Raw genomic sequence first — 10336 nt, 5'->3', positions numbered from 1 at the left:
CTAGGAAAGCCCAGATCCTTCAAGTCTGTGTGGAATTTCACAGACGGAAAAGAATCAGTAAAGTAGCTTTGATCAAGAAGAACTGAAGCAAAAGCCAGTGATCTGGAACTGGCATGGAGTGTTTGAGTGTTTGATTTGTGGGTTGGGATCAGCAGAGCCAGGCTGTTTTCCCTTCGCATTGGCCCGTGATGTTTTTCTAAAGCATTGTTGAGTTTGTCCAGTTGCCTGGACTCAAACTCTCAATCAGTTCCAGGAACTTCTGAATAAGGAATCAAAGAAGCCTGAGAGATTTGAGTCCAGGCAACTGTGAGAATAGGATCCCACCAATTGAGATGGGATTGAGATGGGGCTTTAAGGCAAGTGGAATATGGGTTCACATGTTAAGTAAGGTTTGAAATGAGATTTAGAGCTAATATATTGAAGCCAGGAATGAAGGGAAGAACCCCAAGAGAGAACTTATCTATACTAATAAAAGGGTAATACGTTAATTAGACCAGGAGACCTTCTGGATAAAGCCATGGTGGCAGGGCTGAGGCTGAGGCAGTTAGGGGTGATCAGGACAGGAGGGGAGGGCAGTTGGGGGAATCAGGTCAGCGGGGGGGGGGGCGGTCAGTTGGGGGTGATCAGGCTGGTAGGGAGGCAGTTGGGGGTGATCAGGTCGGTAAGGAAGGGTGGTTGGGAGCAAGAAGGCTGGCAGGTGGGCAGTTGGGGGAGAGCAGGCTGGCAGGCACAGTGGTTAGGGGCGATCAGGAAGGCAGGCAAGCAGTTAGGAGCAGTGGTCCTGGATTACAAGAAGGATGTCTGACTGCCAGTTTAGGTCTGAAGGTATCAGGCATAAACCGGCAGTCAGACATCCACTGAGAGGTCCCAGATTGGAGAGGGTGCAAGCCGGGCTGAGGAACACCCACCCTGTGCATCAATTTCGTGCACCAGGCCACTAGTGATAAAATAATGAAGGGTTGGCTCTGAGAGGAATATCTCCAGCACTTGGAAAATGGACCCAAGAGGCACAAGCTTGGGTCCCTGAAAATGTATGTTTTAAAGTGTTTTCAGAAGATGATAATGATCAGCATAGGCATTAAGAAGAAAGGGAAATGATAGCAGTTTCAGAGACATGGCTCTGGTACATTTTGTTGTCTTGGTTTAAAAGACTGTTGACAGAAGCAGTCTGTGCATTCCAAGGGTTTGAACTTTAGGGGATGCCACTTTTGTTAACTTTTAACCAAGAAGCCAGTCGGGGAGGAGATAAATTATCTGTTCAATGAGGAATAAATGGTTGCATTCAAAGAGAGTATAGATTACTGAGGCGCTACTGCGAACAACCCCACGATCATTTTCTTTACTGAGGAGGATTGATGGAGAAATGTTTCCCCCCACCTTTTCTCTGGGTACTAAAGGTGAAGTCCCAGGAGTACTAAGAAAAGGATGACAGGACAACTTGAAAATTAAGAAGAATATGAATAAACTAAATGAGGAAGCATTTACCTAAGGCTTCTAAAGCAACTAAAGAAAATGACCAGGTCTCTCTCCTTGGCAAAGGGCTTGCAATTTAAGCGGATATGTTTCTTGATGAATGCAATGCTGGACTCACCAGGGGCCCACTAGAGTTTCTTAGGTAGAGAACCTGAAGTGCAGATCTGCATCCTTTTACAAAATACATCCCGGACTCAAGGAAGCATAGATCAGACTGTTGGACCTCAGAGGGAAGGTAGGGAAGGATGAAGATAAGGTAGAGAGATCAGCCAAAGGACTTGTGTGCATGCATATGAGCCTACCCAGTGGTCATGGACAACAGGGGGGTGGGGGCATGCTTGGGGAGGGGTTTGCGATGAGAATGGGGGGGGGATGAGGACAAATATGTGATACATTAACCAATAAGGAAATAAAAAAATAAAATTGGTTGTGCTTAAAAACAAAACAAAACACTAAAATATGATATCTCTCCAATCTGTGAACAGAGAAGAACTCACTACAAAGAATGCTTACCAGGTATTCTGTTAGTAGCATAGCAACATAGACACTTAGCTGTAGTGGTTTTCAATGATTTACTACCTAATAGATGCACTTTTATAACTGAACACAAATGAATAACTAAAGGATTCTGAAAGGCAATGTTAAATGGCAGAAGCTACCATACATTATGAACAAATATTAAGCAATACCAACAGAGCCTGCCATTTAATTTAAAAAGTAATTTGGGATATTATGTGGCTTTGCTAAGAAAGGGTGAGTCAAAAACAACCCAACCAATTAACCATTGGAATCAGTTCATCAAAGAAAAACTGTTTGAATAGTAAAAAAGTGCCAGAGGTAAAGTCTATATCAGTGCCTGTAAATATAGCAGTGTCCTTCTAGGAGAGGTGGGTGTTTATTTCAGTGGGACCCAGAAAGAGACAAGAGGGACCTTTTGGTTGGGGTTCTTTAACTGGGGAGCTATAATGAATCCCTGGTGAACTCAGTATTTTGGCTTAAGCCAGAGACAGAGGTCCTCTTAAATTGCCAGCACTTTGCAAAAGCCTTTTTATTCGAAATTTTTATGAATCACTTTTCTTTCTTGAGGTATACCTTAAAGGAGAGTGCGCAAATATGGAATATATAGTTTAATGAATCTTTACCTATGTCTACACCAATGGATCCTACACCAGATCAGGATATAGGACATTTCCAGAGTCCCAGAGGGCTCGCTCATGACCCCTCAGTCAGTACCCCGGGGTAAGCACGATTCTGACCTCTAGTGCCATAAAGCGGAATTGCTGGATCATAGGGTATATGCATGCTTAGATTTAATAGGTACTGCCAAATCTTTTGGAAAATTATTGAACCAATTTACAATCCTAACCAATAATGTTTTGTTTGCCCAGAATTTCTTCTTTTGGCTCTGAATATACTCGACACCTCTTCTCTTGCTATTTAATTGACCTAACCAATGACAAGTTTTCATTACCCCTTAGGTTTTTAATGGTATACAAGCCAATGTGGCTGTCATTTGTCATTTGCTTGTGGTGGCAACCGCAGAGTGAGCAATATGGTGACACATTATAATTTCAGTTATTAGGGTGTTACTGCAGATTTCATGGTAAGATTAGGGTGTTACTGCAGATTTCATGGTAAGTCTCCATAAGACAAAACAAAGTCATCGCAGTAGTAAATCTCAACAAATCATGACCTATGTTGTTACTTTATGAGACCACAAAGTATGAACTACTTCTCTCTCCTAGGCAATGAGATGCGCCATTCTCAAAGGTCTCCCAAGAGCTGTTAGGAAAACAGTGACTTGTTAAAATCCTCGCCAGAGGATACATTTTTATTGATTTTAAGATTTTAAAATTCATTTTAGAGATAGAGGAAGAGGAGAGGGAGAGACGGGGTGAGAAGAGGGAGAGAAAGGGAGAAAGGGAGAGAGAGAGAGAGAGAGAAAGAAAGATTGTTTGCCTCCCATATGCGCTCCATCCACGGATCAAATCCACGACCTAGGTATGTGCCCTGACCTGCAATTGAACCCTCCATCTTTCAGTATACGGGAGGACACTCCAAGCAACTTAGCCACCCAGCAGGAAAGAGTGGATTTTTAAACCTAGAAAGAGTGTGAGTGGAGCCTGGGAGCTTTGCCAATGGGAGTATCATCATTCAGGCCCTATTTCAAATCTAAACCAGCTGATGGTATCTCTTTACATTTTTTCTTCTTTTTTTAGAAATTATAATTAGGCTTAAATTTTTTCTTTTTCGCTTTTATTCAATTAGTATTGGGGAAAATGTGTACTATTAAAGATTTGGGTACAGCTGACAGGATGTGTGTGACACAAAAATTCTGCTTGGTATTCGTGTCAGAGACTATTAGTGCCATTTGTTTAGAATTTGCTTTTATTTTAAACATTGCTAAAAACAAAACAAAACACAAAACAGCAAAATGCCAAGTGGCAGCTTATCCTATCCATTCAAAATGTCGCATATAATCTAATTATTTCCAGGGATTTATAAATGAAATAAATATAAAAATGCCTACTAATGTACACCTTCACATTTTCTTGCCCCCAACCAAGCTAAGAATGCACACTCGATGACAGAAAATGCTGTCTAAGAACATCCTCTAACAGCAAAGAGAAGGGTGGAGAGTAACATGAACTAGGAAAAGTCTTCAGATAATTTGGTGAGTGGATGTATTTCTCTGTTTGTCTTTGTAATTGCTCTTCCCAGAACCTCTTTTATATTGATAGATGAGGAATATAGTGATTACAATAGTTTTTCATGCAAACGAAGTTCCCAAATTGATCATCTAGTTTTAAAGAATGGCTCTGGAATTCCACATGAAGTTAGAAGGGAAGCTGTCCTGGCACACAGATGTTAACATGCATCAGTGAAGGGACACAGTGGGTTACACTAAGTGGAGATGCTCAGTACTGACAATTTTCTCCCTGACCTGGCCCTAGTCATCATTTCTCTGCAACTCGCCGATTCAGCGAGGCCATAAAAACCTTAATAACCAGCTGAATCTTCTTGCAGAGGGCATGAAGCCACGGGCTTCTTTAATCTTCTGGTGCAGGGAAAACCAGTGACAGGGCGGCCTGCTCTTCCATGAATAATGTTCCCATCTTGTTGTCTCTTCTCCCACATGCTACGCGTAGGCAAGATATTCTGTCAGTCCTCAATATTTTCTGTGTCTGCTCTTTGTTCCAAAAGGCCCATGCTTGAGATGTCCTCAGAACTGTGAGGGAAATCCAATCATTCTGCTGACCTGCAGGAATCAAGAAATTTGGGTTTTTCTTCCTTTCCTTATAGATCTTTGGCTCTAACCACTAGAGCCAAGTGGTTTTTTTTGGCAATAAGGGACATCAATTCCTTCATTTTCCTTCTTTACAGGATTGGCAGTAATAACAAGAATGAATAGATAATGGGTCCACTTACAATATTGATCTTTCCTCAGGCCTCAGAAACAGAAACATTTCTTGTTTGGAGAGTTTAGTTTCTGGCACTCAGTTATACAACCACATCTTCAGAAACAACTGCTCTGTCAATGTCATTACTTAAGGATGTAAAGTCCTCAATGTCATTTTTACACACCTCTATCATCTTTTTCTCATATTCCCTATTTTTTTTCATTTGTTTTGTCACGATTTTCAGCTTCTACTTTTATTCCAGCACCTAAAGTACTTGAATACTGCCTCGTTCAAAACCCACACTTCATCCCAAGTGTATAAGACAATGGCAGGACCTACCTCCCCCTCTGGGATCTCTGCATTTATGAGGTGAACCAGGCAACATGGGAATACTACCTTCTTTGGTTCCTTTCCTGGTATTGAAACTTTCTTTAGAATATCCATGCTATGACCCTGCAGTGGTGGTGACAATATTCATTCTTAGAGTGTCATAGAGAGGGCTTGGACCTTTCATGGAGAAGCTCTTAAATCCAAGTAGTTCTCTTAAAAAGATATCCATCACATCATGTCAAACACTGCTTCACCATTGTATGCTGGCCTAGATAATGCATGGCCACTCAAATGGTGAAATTTCACTTTTGCCACCTTTAAATATCCAACGGTGGCAGTGTCATTGTACCTGTTATACACATAAAATCAATCTGATTGATTTGGACTGGGGTGTACCTGCAGGCACTATCAGATGTAGAACATGTGGGTGGAACTGGAAAATGATGTCATTTTGGAACTAAAGAACTTGCAATCTGTTGACAAAACTTACAGCTACTCCATGCACTGCTCCTCAGCTGAATCTGAAAGGTGCCAGACATGAGTCCTATTGACTAAGCAACATTTTGACTCTGTGAGTAGCTTAGCATTTTTAAGAGACACCTTCTTCCCTGAAACAATCTCTATGCTCTTCTGTACTGGGTTGAATAGAATCCCCCAGACTAAATTTACATCCACCTGGAACCTTGGAATGTGACCTTATTTGGAGACAGGCTCTTTGCAGATATAACTAGTTAAGATGCAGCCATTCTAGGTTAGGGTGAATAACAATGCAATGACTGCAAGACACATGGAGAAGAGGGCATTTGATGATAGAGGCAGAGATTTGGGTGATGTATCTACAAGCCATGGATGACCAAAGTTTGCTGTCTACTGCCAGAAGCCAGGAAGAGGCCTTTCTTTATAAGGACAATGTTAATTTGGGTACAGGACCTTCAGAAGTGTGAAGAAATAAATTTCTATTGTTTTAAGCCACCCAGCGTGTAGTATTTTTGTGGCAACACACATTTTCTTTCATTGTTCAAACTCCTAATTATTTACAAATTCTCTCTACTCTAAGTTCCACAGCAGTGAGAAAAAGCTTAGCGTTGTGTTTCAGTGGAGTGATTCTGAAACCAGATTAGTTGGGTTTCAATCTTGACACTACCACTTATTAGCTGTGTGGCCTTGAACAATGTAACCCAGTGCTCTCTGCCTCAGTTTTCCTGACCTGTAAAATGGGGGTTAATAAGATTAAGGGCTTAGGAAATGCTATTATGTGTTTACTATATATAAAAAAAATCTGTCGATTTGAAATTGTAACATAAAAATGGAAATCATCCTGCAGTGTAGGAATTAGAACATGAGCTTGACTTTCAGAAATTGGGTAAGGCCAAAGGCCACTCGGAGAAACAGTTTGAACAAAGGCTTGCTGGGGGTGCGAGGGAAGGGGGCAGCAAGACTTCATTAGAGCAGGACTTCCTGCCCTGTTTTCCATGGAGTGAAACTTGTAATATTTGCATACACATGGGGTCAATGAGGTTACTTACAGCTGGACCCTGATAGCCACCGGACCTTGGCACACCTGAAACCCATTTCCAACACCTGTGGTGAGCTCAGGATTTGAGCAGCACTTCTCAAACATGAATATCCATTAAAATGCAAATTTTGACTTAGTAGGTCGGGGTGGGGCCCTGGAGTCTGTATTTCTAACTAGCAGAATATGCAGAGAATTCTGATCTAAAGACCATATTAGGTTGAAAATCCTTACTACTCTAAATGTGGTCCATAAGCCAGAAGCATAAGGATCCCTGGAAGCTGGTTAGAAATGCAAGCGTGCCTGGATTCAAATCAGGTTGTGTGCCACTTGCCAGGTATGTGATGGGTAAGGTATTCAACCTCTTTGCCTCTGTATCTTTACAATGGGAATGATAATAATAACTCTGCCATAGGGTGTTAATGAGGATTAAGTAAGTGAAACTGTAAAGTGTTCATTACAGTGCTTGGCACACAATCTATGTGTTTGTTCATTAAATATATGTTTAACTCTTTCTGATGGGGGTCATTGAAGGTTTCTCAATTTCCTGTAGTTGTACCCTGTCCTCGGTGCTAGGATCTTGGGCAGCAATCATACCTCTGATTAGGCGCTCAATAAATGTTTGAGGGATGCATGAGTGAATGGTTACAATGCCCCTTTGTGTATTCAGTGGAAAGAAATAACAAAACACAGTCAGTTCTCCATACTCTATGGGTAGTGTGACCAAATGTCCCCGTTTATCCAGGAAAGGGGAGTTGTGCTTATGGTAAAGTCCCAAGAAATCTGGGACAAGTTGGTCACCCTAAATATGAGCATAGCTCAAATGTTCATTTCCTCAAAAGCTGTTTCCAAATAAGCTCAATAAGAGACTCCCAAGGCCAACTTATTCACATACATGTAACAAAGGCAATAGTGCTTCACTTCCTGGCCATGGGGTATGTGCATGTGTGTGCATGTGCTGAAATAATGGTTGTAGCTGAAATGTATACACTTATGGTAAGCAGTTTGCATGCATAAGTGGAATCATTAGATGGACTGGTTCAAATCCTGGTTATGCCACCTAATAACTTTATGATGTTGGGTGTGATTTTTAGTCTCCCTGTGCCTCAGTTTATCCATCTACAAAATGAAGATAGTAACAGTACTTACCTTTCAAAATTGTTAGGAAAATAGACATGTTCATGTATGTGAAGCATTTAGCAGAACTCTGGACACTCAATAAATTTCACTGATGTTAGAGATTGTTATTATTATTGCTATCACTATGAAAGCTACCAGACAACCTTCATCCTTCCTATGTTTTGCTACCTTTCTCACCTCCCAGCCTCTTCCCTTTGCTATGAGTCCTCTGCACCCTGCCTTCTGTTTAATCTCCCTGCTCTCTCTTCCTATCAGAGGAGGCATCAACAATTTACCCTGCTGAGTTGAACAGAGCCCCCAGTCCATCCTCAGACACACCAACCAAATGCATGCCTTGTGTGACCATAGAAAATCAATGCACCTATTTTTCTCTGTGACTGGTGGATCAGAGCCAAGTGGTAGATAGCAATGGATGTGAATGTTAGAAACATGTGATAAGTTCTGCTCCTTTAATCTTAAAGATGAGATATAGAAGCATAAGCCAATCACTATTAAAATTAAGTTACTAATGTTTGGAGAATGAGTCAGAGTACTAAGTAATATAGATTTCTGATGGAGCATTAAGGCATATCTCAGTCTTCTCCAACTCACTATTTCTCATCCATGATTTACCTTAAAGTATAGAAGCTACATATCAGGAGATTAGAAAAATAACCAATATTTTTGTGAACAGTAGGGCTAAAAAATTATCACAATCCTTGAAGCATTGGGCGAAATATTATCAGATGAAATTAACATGGATAAATGTAAATCTTATACAAGGATTCAAAACCCCACTTAAATATTCATAAATTAATATATTATAATTATATTATATCTCACATAATTAATATATTAATTAGTATACTTATTCATTAGGTATTATTATATAATATTATTTGAAATTTATATTAGGTAGTCATTATATATATTCATTATATAGTGAATAATATAATGTAATATAATAATGTTACTATATATATATATATATAGCTTAAAATTTTGCATATATTTTGGACCCCAAAATTCTAATTCCGGAAATTTACCTTAAAGAAGTGTGAGTATGTGTGTGTGTGTGTGTGTGTGTGTGTGTGTGTAGATGAAATGGCAAAGAAGGAGCCTAGAAATAAAGTCAGTACAGAACTAATAATAATATAAGAAAATTTGAGAGCAGCCTACATATATGTCAGTGGGGGTTGATAACTAAATTATGGTAAATGTAAATAAAAGAAAATGCGACAATCCTTAAAAGTTGTGCTGACCCTGGCTGGTGTGGCTCAGTTGGTTGGAGGTTTATCCCATACACCAAAAGGTGGTAGTTTCGATGCCAGATCATGGCACATACATGGTTATGGGTTCGATCTCCAATGAAGGCATGTACGGGGGTTGAAACCAATCGATGTTTTTCTCTCTCTCCCTTCCTCTCTCTAAAATCAATAAAAATGATTTAAAAGTTGTGCTGTACCAATTTGACTGTTTCTCAAACTGAAATGTGAAAACTGTATGCAACAGAATTTTCTAGAGTGCTGGTTAAACATACAGGTTCTAGGCTCTCTTTAAAATACTGAATGAGTATCACTGGGGAAGGGTCCTGGGAAATATTTTTTTAACAAGCACCCTCAGATAATTCTGATAGAAACTTAAAATTTGATAATTGCTATTTAATGTCATAAGAAAGTGTTTATGGTGTAATTAGTGACAAAACAAGTTCCCAAACAGGATGATTCCTTTTATGTAAAAATACACATTTGTGTATAAGAAATTATGAAAGGATAAAGGCCAAAATGATAGCCATTACTTTAATGTTGTTTGGAAATGTTATATAGAAAGATGGTATACAGATGGATAGTTCCCCTTTATTTTCTACTTGTCATATAATACCTCTTTAGATTAAAACAGTATTGGATGTAAGGACAATGGAGAGGATGAATCAAAAAGGATCCATAATTTAGAAGAATGGTGCATTGGATACAATGGATCTCAGGCACTGTTAAGACATCAGGGTGACCCTCACAGCCCCAGACCAAAAGATCCCTTCAGCTCCCTAGACTGCTGGTGTTTGGCTGTGCTAAGGTGCATTGGATACATTGACACAGGAAAGAGATCACAATGATAATGGTTTAGGGAAGAATGATGAGTTGCTTTTGAAGATGGCAAGTTGAGATAGCACTGATGGCATATCTAGCAGGAAACGAACAAAAGGCAGTTGGGTCTAGAATTCAAGAAATTGAGTGAAATTGGAGTTGTTAATTTAATGACGATAAAAGTTGTAACATTGGCTTAATCAAGGTGGAATATGGAATAGAGATAGAAGAGAAGGTAGCCAAGGTCGAGAATGCTTTTGATTAATGGAAAGGAAAGGGAGAAAACTCAGTAAATGAGTAAAAGAGGGCATGGTCAAAAAGGTAGAGGATGAGCCAGTAAGCTTCAGTGTCACCAACCATGCCCCAGCTGAGAGTTTTTGGGAGAAGTCAAAGAGGATAAAGCCAAAGAGACAGTC

The 10336-nt window shown here is 39.9% G+C and overlaps 1 pseudogene; it reads right to left on the bottom strand.

The window, feature by feature from the left end:
• Positions 1 to 4430: 4430 nt before the first annotated feature.
• On the bottom strand, positions 4431 to 5654 carry LOC118720147 (annotated as a pseudogene).
• Positions 5655 to 10336: the final 4682 nt, after the last annotated feature.

The sequence above is a fragment of the Pipistrellus kuhlii genome, unplaced genomic scaffold (assembly GCF_014108245.1).
Source record: "Pipistrellus kuhlii isolate mPipKuh1 unplaced genomic scaffold, mPipKuh1.p scaffold_m20_p_16, whole genome shotgun sequence".
Taxonomy (NCBI): Eukaryota; Metazoa; Chordata; class Mammalia; order Chiroptera; family Vespertilionidae; genus Pipistrellus; species Pipistrellus kuhlii.
Note: the sequence above shows the minus strand (reverse complement) of the source record. Positions and strands in the feature narration are given on the sequence as shown.